Raw genomic sequence first — 9,986 nt, 5'->3', positions numbered from 1 at the left:
AAAGGGGCCTACCAGGGCCTCGCCTCGCTGGAGCGGTCCATCTCGCGCCAGCGCATGAAATTCTCATGGCTACAGGATGGCGACGCCGGGCCAAAGTTCTTCCGCGTGCACGCCGGTCGCTGCAAGCAGAAAAAATGCATCATTGAGCTTCAGGTGGGGCACACTTCCGCTTAGACCCTGTCGGCCTTGCTGAGGCGGCCTATCGGCACTTCTCTGATATCCTTGGGACTGCTGAGTCGCGCACCTTCATTGTGGACCTCCCCTGATCCACACCATCCCTTTCGACCTTTCCGGTCTGGACGCACCATTCTCGGAGGATGAGATTTTGGGTGCGATCAAGAGCTTGTCGCTTGGAAAGGCACCGGGCCCCGACGGCTTTACCGCGGAGTTTCTTCGCAGTGCATGGGATGTGATCAAGATTGACATTTGCGCCCGTCTTCGACAAGCTATACTCTCTCAACGGTCGCGGCTTCCAGTGGCACAACAAGGCGTTCATCACACTTCTCCCTAAGAAGCAATAAGCGGCATCCCTCTTTGACTATCGGCCCATCAGTCACATCGACCTCGTCGTGAAGCTTTTCACGAAGGTACTCTTCCTTCGGCTGGCACCGCACTTGGGAACCATGGTTTCGATGACCCAAAGTGTGTTTTTGCCGGTCGTAGCATGCACGACAACTTACTACTGGTGCAACAAACGGTGTGACTTCCTCACAACCTCAAGCCGCCATAGATGCTACTCCAGCTCGACATTGTGAGGGTGTTCGACTCGGTGTCATGTCCTTTCCTCCTTGATACACTGTGGCACCTTGGCTTCGGGGATCGCTGGCGCGAGTGGATCTCCATCTTGCTCTCCACATCGTCCACGAGGGTGCTCGTCAATGGCGTCCCCGGCCTGCCAATCCTGCATGCATGCGGATTCCGACAGGGGGAGCCCGTCTCCACAATGATCTTCGTCCTTGTAATCGATATGCTCAAATCGCTATTCCATCACGCCGTCGAGCAGGGCTTTCTTCAGAGGATGACTACAAGGCACCTCGCATCCAGCATCTCTCTCTACGTAGACGATGTCGTCATCTTCTGCCACCCCGATGCCCACGACATCCACACTATCCAAGGCTTGCTCGACACGTTTGGCATGGCTTCGGGCCTTTGCACAAACTTCGCCAAGTGCTCCATCTCGCCCATCCGTTGCAATCACGAGCACGTAAACACGATCACGACCAAGATGTCATGCCCAATCGCCCAATTCCTGGTGAGGAACCTCGGCCTCCCGCTATCCATCCGCAAGCCGTCCACATCAGACCTGATGCCGCTTGTCAAGTGATTGGAGAAGAAGCTCTCTACTTGGCTTGGTTCCATGCTCCCTCTTGGGGACCGCCTCGCCCTATGTCGGCATGTCCTCTCCGCCATGCCCATCCATAACCTGGTCGCCATCGCTGTCAACAAGCCCATCTTCACATGTGTGAACCGGATCATCCATGGTTTCTTGTGGGTTGGGCGCAAGACGCGCGAGGTGGATAGCATCGCGTGAACTAGGACCGCGTGTGCCGCCCCGCTTTCCTGGGAGGCATGGGGATCCGTGACCTGCATCGCACCGGTATCGCACTATGCACAAGGTGGCTATGGCTCCAGCGCACTGACACGTCGCGCCTCCACTTCCTAGGAGGTATGAGATGGGCGAACTTCCAAATTCTGGACTGCCCCCTTGTTTGATGGCAAGGCCATCTCAGAGCTTGCACTGCTTGTCTACACGTTGGTCCCTAAATGCAGCCACCAGGACCGAACGATGGTGGAGCGGCTACGTGGACGCACTTAGGTGCGCAACATTGCTGGCCTTTGTGCAATATGTTGAACTCTGGCGCATGTTGTGGCACACAACTCTTGCGGCTGGCATGTGATGATGAGATTATGTATACATTTCTCGCTCCTCGTTGGTTACCCCAAGTGGAAGGTTGAGATGTAGTCAGCAGCAAGTTTTCCCTTACTCGGAGACTGTAAGGTTATCGAACCAGTAGGACTCCTAGGATCAACAAATAGGTGTGTGTTGTCCTGGCTAGCAGTAGACGTGGACCCGCACACACACAAATAATTTGCTCCCAACGAGTACAACGAGGTTGTCAATCTCTCTGGCCTTGTAGTTTGCAAAGGATCAAAACACAAGCGGGAATAGTAATAGTGATTGCAACGGAAAAGTAAATGAAAACAGTACATGATGGAGGTGTAAGCAATGATGGTGATATGGACCGGAGTCACATGATGTTCACTAGTGATGTCTCTCTCCCAAAAGACGATAAACAACTATGCTTGGGTAAACAAATTACAGCTCGACAATTGATAGAATTATGAATGCACCGCAATGCTAATTATGTTACTTGATAGTTAGAGGTTCAATAGTAATGGGCAGTACGCCAAGACAAGTAGACCGTTTATTCATCAACATCTACTTACTAATCATCCACCTTGAGATAGGTGTAAACTCAAAGCAACGGACAACTGTTAACGAACTATGCGTAAGGTAAACAATCCTTACAACCGCGGGCACAAGCACCCTTGTTTTCTCCCTGGTGGCAACAACACATCCCCTAGTCTCATGTTTCTGTCACTCAAGCTAGACATCGAGGGGCATGAACCCACAATCATGCATAACGTTGAGACTTGGAGTTACAATCTACTACTCGGCCAAAGCAATAAATAGCAATGGAGAACATGCATGAATCACTAAGGAACATAATAGAAAAGGATAATCAAATATATAACTCATAACAATATGAACATAATCTCATAATCCATCGGATCCCAACAAACCGAGCATAGCAATAGAAAGAGAATTACATAGATGCCTTGATCATGTAGGGCAGCTCACAAGGACTAACCATTGAAGCACAAGATTGGAGAGAAGACATCACATAGCTACTGGTGAAAGGACGTGGATGTCGCCTAGAAGGGGGGGTGAATAGGCGCTTTAAAATAATTAAGGTTTAGGCTTGAACAAATGCGGAATAAAACTAACGTTTAATATGTCAAGCACAAAACCTACAAACAACTAGGCTCACCTATGTGCACCAACAACTTATGCTAAGCAAGATAAACAACTAAGTGATAGCAAGATATATTACAAAAAGCAATATGTCTATCACAAAGTAAAGTGCATAAGTAAAGGGTTCGGGTAAGAGATAACCGAGACACGGGGAGACGATGATGTATCCCGAAGTTCATACCCTTGCGGATGCTAATCTCCGTTGGAGCGGTGTGGAGGCACAATGCTCCCCAAGATGCCACTACGGCCACTGTAATCTCCTCACGCCCTCGCACAATGCAAGATGTCGTGATTCCACTAAGGGACCCTTGAGGGCGGTCACCGAACCCGTACAAATGGCAAACCTTGGGGCCGGTCACCGAACCCGTACAAATTGCTCGGGGCAATCTCCACAACCTAATTGGAAACCCCAACGCTTGCCCGGAGCTTCACACCACAATGATTGAGCTCCGAGACACCACCAAGCTTCTAGGATGCCAAAGCATCCACGAAGAACAATATCTAGGGTACTAAGTACCAAAGGTAGTAAGCTTCTCAACTTCTCACTTCCACGTATCACCGTGGAGAACTCAAACCGATGCAACTAATGCAATGGCAAGAACACACGAAGTGGTCAAGTCCCTCACACACAAATCCCTCCACAACAACGAAAGCTATGGAGAAAGATGAGAGGAAGAACAAGGAGCTCACAAAGAACTCCAAGATCTAGATCCAAGGGGTTCCCCTCACATAGAGGAGAAAGTGATTGGTGGAGACGTGGATCTAGATCTCCTCTCTCTTTTCCCTCAAGAACAAGCAAGAATCATTGAAGGGACTGAGAGTTAGCAAACTCTAACAATGTCAACAATGGAGGTAGAACAAGAGCTCAACGGATAGATCAGACCAAGGGGGAAGAAGACCCCCTTTATATAGTGGGGGAAGGAATCAGACCGTTACCCCCACTTACAGCCCGAGCCCAGCGGTACTACCGCTGGCTCCAGCGGTACTACCGCTGACCCTCCGGCGGTACTACCGCTGGCTGCAGCGGTACTACCGCTGACCCTCCAACGGTACTACCGCTGGCTACAGCGGTACTACCGCTGAGCCCATGGTAGCGCAAAGATACTACCGGGCCAAACACCGCCAAGAAAGTCTTCGCAAAAATGTCCGACGCGGTACAACTGCAAAGATGACGGTACTAAAATCTTGGAGCGGTACTACCGCTGACCAGGGGCAGTACTACCGCTGGGACAGCGGTACTACCGCCAGCTCCAGCGGTACTACCGCTAGGTCGAGCAGTACTACCGCTCGCCACTGAAACAGCCATAACTTTCGCATACGAGCTCCGAATCGAGCAAACCCAAGCTTGTTGGATTCAGGACGACAAGAGATATCCAAACAGCGACCATGGAAATCTTAAGACCATGCAGATATGAAAATGCCAATGATATAGAGATGTGACTCCTCTATGAATGAAGAACCGGCAAAAACTCCAACATCGAAAACATCATAGTAGATGCATATGGACTCCTTTTTGATGAACTCGAGCTTGTCACGAAGATGACCATAAGCTCTAAAACTCACAAAGAGAAACACCAAACAAGAACCAAGAAGTATGATGCAAGGATGCAAATGGTTTGAGCTCTCAACGAACGATACGATCAAGCTACTCACTGGAGAGCCCCCCTTGATAGTACATAAATCTATCCTAAACAGAAAACCTATCTAGGGCAAACCTATACCTTGCACCTCGTCCTCTTGAGCTAGATGATGATGATCTTGGCTTCCTCAAGATGGACCACCCTTCTTGATTGTGTTGGCTTGATTAAGACTAGTTGATTGCTCCCCCATACTTACTATGGGTGAGCCACTCTTCAGCATATCTTCACAAGTTCATTGCCACCACAATGGACGGCAAGCTTCAAGCACGATATATTCGTGCTGATCCTCTTGAACTTGCGCACCGCAATCTTGATGACAATCACCACTTGACGTCATCCTCCATGGGTTGTATGATATCTTCCTCTAGACGCAAGCCCATGGAAACACACCTAACCCCCAAATAGAACTCTCACAAAGACCATGGGTTAGTACACAAATACATACTGGACACTGCTTACCATACCATGGGATCACTTGATCCCTCTCGGTACATATTGTACGCTTTGTGTGTTGATCATCTTGATTTACTCTTTGTCTGACGATCTTGATCAACCTTGTGTCTCTATGACCATTATTTGAATAATACCTTGAATACCACCTTGGTCATCATATAAACTCCTTGAACCCAACAGATGGACTTCAAGAAGTGCCTATGGACAAATCCTATAAATATAACTTAAGGCAACCATTAGTCCATAGGAATTGTCATCAATTACCAAAACCACATATGGAGATATATGCTCTAACAACTGGTCATGGACTCATGGTCCAAGGAGGACTACTCAGGGCAGGTCCGGGAAGCATCCATGGCGGTGGAGAAGCTCCGGGAGGTCAATCCTTCCTCCGGTAGGGTGCCGGGAAGAGGTCTCCTGACGATCCCAATCTCGGAAGCGTTCCGGCGGTGGAACGATGGAGAAATTCGCGATTCTGGATTCCCTATAGGGTTTTCCTCATCAAGGGGTAAATATAGGCGAAAGGAGGGCACCAGAGGGCGTGGTACCCACCCAGGCGGCCTCCTGGTGCGGCCTAGTGGTGGGACGCGCGCACAGGTCGCCTGGGCGGCCCCTGGCACCCCTCTGGCCCCCTTTCGTGCTTCGTGAAGCTTCTGGTGCGCTGATTTTTATATATTTTTCTCGAGATTTTTCGGGCTTCGGAAAATTGGGTAAAAGCCCGTGCAAAATAGACATCAGCAGACAGAAACTGGCATTGGGTGCACTGAGTTAGTAGGTTAGTACAAATATGTGTAAAATGATATAAAAGTGTAGCAAAACATATAACAATGTCACCCAAAAGATCATGGAACAAGCAGAAATTATAGATACGTTTGGGACGTATCAACATCCCTAAGTTTAATTTCTTCTCGTCCTCGAGTAGATAAATGAGAACACAAATAATTTATGTGGTGACATGCTAACACACATATAAGAACTTCAAAGTGAAGCGAGGGAGATATGCAATTCAAGTCAAGACAATAACAAGCAAGAGTTTATATCTAGTATTGAAATTAGCAAAGTAAGAACATAAAGGTGCAAGAGCTCTTGTTGTCCGTGACTCGAATGTCTCCAAATGGTGTTTGTGTGCAATAAGTGGGAGATGGGTTGAGCTCATAAAATATATTTTTAATTGAGAACTCAATCTACTAAAATTTCACACTTGGTCTCTCCTTCGGAATCTTATTTTGACTCATCCCCAAACCACTAGTCAGGCACAGGTCAAAATGATCCTCTCCCTTTCGACTTTGAGCACTCATGCAATGGATGAGCGTAAGCAAGATATGTTGGCACTTAGGATGGCAAATAGAATAATGATGGGGAAGGAAGACAAAAAGGTGTGAAAGGCTCACATCAATGAGGACAACCATAGGCGAGAGAAAGCCAAATGATAGATATGATTGTTGGAGAACGTCGCATGGGAAACAAAAAATTTCCTACGCGCACGAAGACCTATCATGGTGATGTCCATCTACGAGAGGGGATGAGTGATCTACGTACCCTTGTAGATCTTACCGCAGAAGCGTTAGTGAACGCGGTTGATGTAGTGGAACGTCCTCACGTCCCTCGATCCGCCCCGCGAACAATCTCGCGATCAGTCCCACGATCTAGTACCGAACGGACGGCACCTCCGCGTTCAGCACACGTACAGCTCGACGATGATCTCGGCCTTCTTGATCCAGCAAGAGAGACGGAGAGGTAGAAGAGTTCTCCGGCAGCGTGACGGCGCTCCGGAGGTTGGTGATGACTTTGTCTCAGCAGGGCTCCGCCCGAGCTCCACAGAAACGCGATCTAGAGGAAAAACCGTGGAGGTATGTGGTCGGGCTGCCGTGGAAAAGTCGTCTCAAATCAGCCCTAAAACCTCCGTATATATAGGTGGAAGGGAGGGGACCTTGCCTTGGGGCCCAAGGAGCCCCAAGGGGGTCGGCTGAGTCCAAGGGGGGAGGACTCCCCCCCCCCCCAAACCGAGTTGGACTTGGTTTGGTGGGAGGGAGTCCCCCTTCCTTCCCACCTCCTCCTTTTTTTTCCTTTTCTCTTGATTTTCTCTTCTTGGCGCATAGAGCCCTTTTGGGCTGTCCCACCAGCCCACTAAGGGCTGGTGTGCCACCCTCAAGGCCTATGGGCTTCCACTTACTTGCCCGAGATTCGATCGTCAGTATCCGTATACCTATTTCAATCTCGTTTACCGGCAAGTCTCTTTACTTGTTCCGTAATACAAGATCCCGCAACTTACACTAAGTTACATTGCTTGCAAGGCTTGTGTGTGATGTTGTATTACCGAGTGGGCCCCGAGATACCTCTCCGTTCACACGGAGTGACAAATCCCAGTCTTGATCCATACTAACTCAACTAACACCTTCGGAGATACCTGTAGAGCATCTTTATAGTCACCTAGTTATGTTGCGACGTTTGATACACACAAAGCATTCCTCCGGTGTCAGTGAGTTATATGATCTCATGGTCATAGGAATAAATACTTGACACGCAGAAAACAGTAGCAACAAAATGACACGATCAACATGCTACGTCTATTAGTTTGGGTCTAGTCCATCACATGATTCTCCTAATGATGTGATCCCGTTATCAAGTGACAACACTTGCCTATGGCCAGGAAACCTCGACCATCTTTGATCAACGAGCTAGTCAACTAGAGGCTTACTAGGGACAGTGTTTTGTCTATGTATCCACACAAGTATTGTGTTTCCAATCAATACAATTATACCATGGATAATAAACGATTATCATGAACTAAGAAATATAATAATAACTAATTTATTATTGCCTCTAGGGCATATTTCCAACAGTCTCCCACTTGCACTAGAGTCAATAATCTAGTTCACATCACCATGTGATTCCAACGAATCCAACACCCATATAGTTATGGGGTCTGATCACGTCTTGCTCGTGAGAGAGGTTTTAGTCAACGGTTATGAAACTTTCAGATCCGTGTGTTCTTTACAAATCTTTATGTCATCTTATAGATGCTGCTACTACGTGCTATTCAGAAATGCCCCAAATATCTACTCTACTATACGAATCCGTTTCACTACTCATAGTTATTCGGATTAGTGTCAAAGCTTGCATCGACGTAACCCCTTACGACGAACTCCTTAACCACCTCCATAATCGAGAAAAATTCCTTAGTCCATTAGTTACTAAGGATAAATTTTGACCGCTGCTAGTGATTCAATCATGGATCACTCTATGTACCTCTCAACAGACTTTGAGTCAAGGCACACATCAGGTGCGATACACAGCATGGCATACTTTAGATTCTACGGCTAAGGCATAGAAGCCGACCTTCGTCTATTCTCTTTATTCTGCCGGGGTCGGGTTTTGAGTCTTACTCAAATTCACACCTCACAACGCAACCAAGAACTCCTTCTTTGCTGATCTATTTTGAACTCCTTCAAAAACTTGTCAAGGCATGCATCTTGTTGAAACTTCCATTAAGCGCTTTCGATCTATCTCCATAGATCTTTGATGCTCAACGTTCAAGTAGCTCAATCCAGGTATTCCTTTGAAAACTCCTTTCAAACAACCTTGTATGTTTTACAGAAATTCTACATTACTTCTGATCCACAATATGTCAACCACATATACTTATCAGAAATTCTATAGTGCTCCCACTCACTTCTTTGGAAATACAAGTTTCTCATAAACCTTGTACAAACCCAAAATCTTTGATCATCTCATCAAAGTGTATATTCCAACTCCGAGATGCTTGCACCAGTCCATTGAAGGATCACTGGAGCTTGCATACTTGCTAGTATATTTAGGATCGACAAAACCTTCTGGTTGTATCACATACAATGTTTGCTCAAGGAAACCATCGAGAAAACAATGTTTTGACATCCTACGTGCAATATTTCATAAATAATGCATCAACAACTAACATAATTCTAACAGACCTTTAGCATCGCTACGAGTGAGAAAGTCTCATCATAGTCAACTGTTTGATCTTGTCGAAAACATCTTTGCGACAAGTCGAGCTTTTCTTAATAGTGACTTATCACCATCATCGTCTGTCTTCTTTTAAAGATCCATCTTTACTCAATAGTCTTATGACCATCAAGTAGTTCTTTCAAAGTCTACACTTTGTTTTCATACATGGATCCTCTCTCGGATTTCATGGCTTCCAGCCATTTGTCGGAATCTGGGCTCACCATCGCTTTCTCCATAACTCGTAGGTTCACTGTTGCTCAACAACATGACCTCCAAGACAGGGTTACCGTACCACTCTGTAGTAGTATGCGACCTTGTCAACCTACGAGGCTTGTAGTAACTTGATCCGATGCTTGATGATCACCATCATCAGCTTCCACTTCAATTGGTGTAGGCGCCACAGGAACAACTTCCTGCGCCCTGCTACACACTGGTTGAAGTGATGGTTCAATAACCTCATCAAGTTCTACTACCCTCCCACTCAATTCTTTCGAGAGAAACCTTTCCTCGAGAAAGGATCCGTTTCTAGAAACAAACACTTTGCTTTCGGATCTGAGATAGGAGATGTATCCAACTGTTTTGGATATCCTATGAAGATGCATTTATCCGCTTTGGGTTCGAGCTTATCAGACTGAAACTTTTTCACATAAGTGTCGAAGCCCCAAACATTCAAGAAACGACAGTTTAGATTTCTCTAAACCTCAGTCTATACTGTGTCATCTCAACGGAAATACGCGGTGCCCTATTTAAAGTGAGTGCGGTTGTCTCTAATGCATAACCCATAAACGATAGTGGTAATTCGATAAGAGACATCATAGTATGCACCATACCAAATAGTGCGTGGCTATGACGTTCAGACACATCATCACACT

Source organism: Hordeum vulgare, chromosome 3H, assembly GCF_904849725.1.
Source record: "Hordeum vulgare subsp. vulgare chromosome 3H, MorexV3_pseudomolecules_assembly, whole genome shotgun sequence".
In the NCBI taxonomy this organism is placed as follows: domain Eukaryota; kingdom Viridiplantae; phylum Streptophyta; class Magnoliopsida; order Poales; family Poaceae; genus Hordeum; species Hordeum vulgare.
This window is presented reverse-complemented; position numbering follows the sequence as displayed.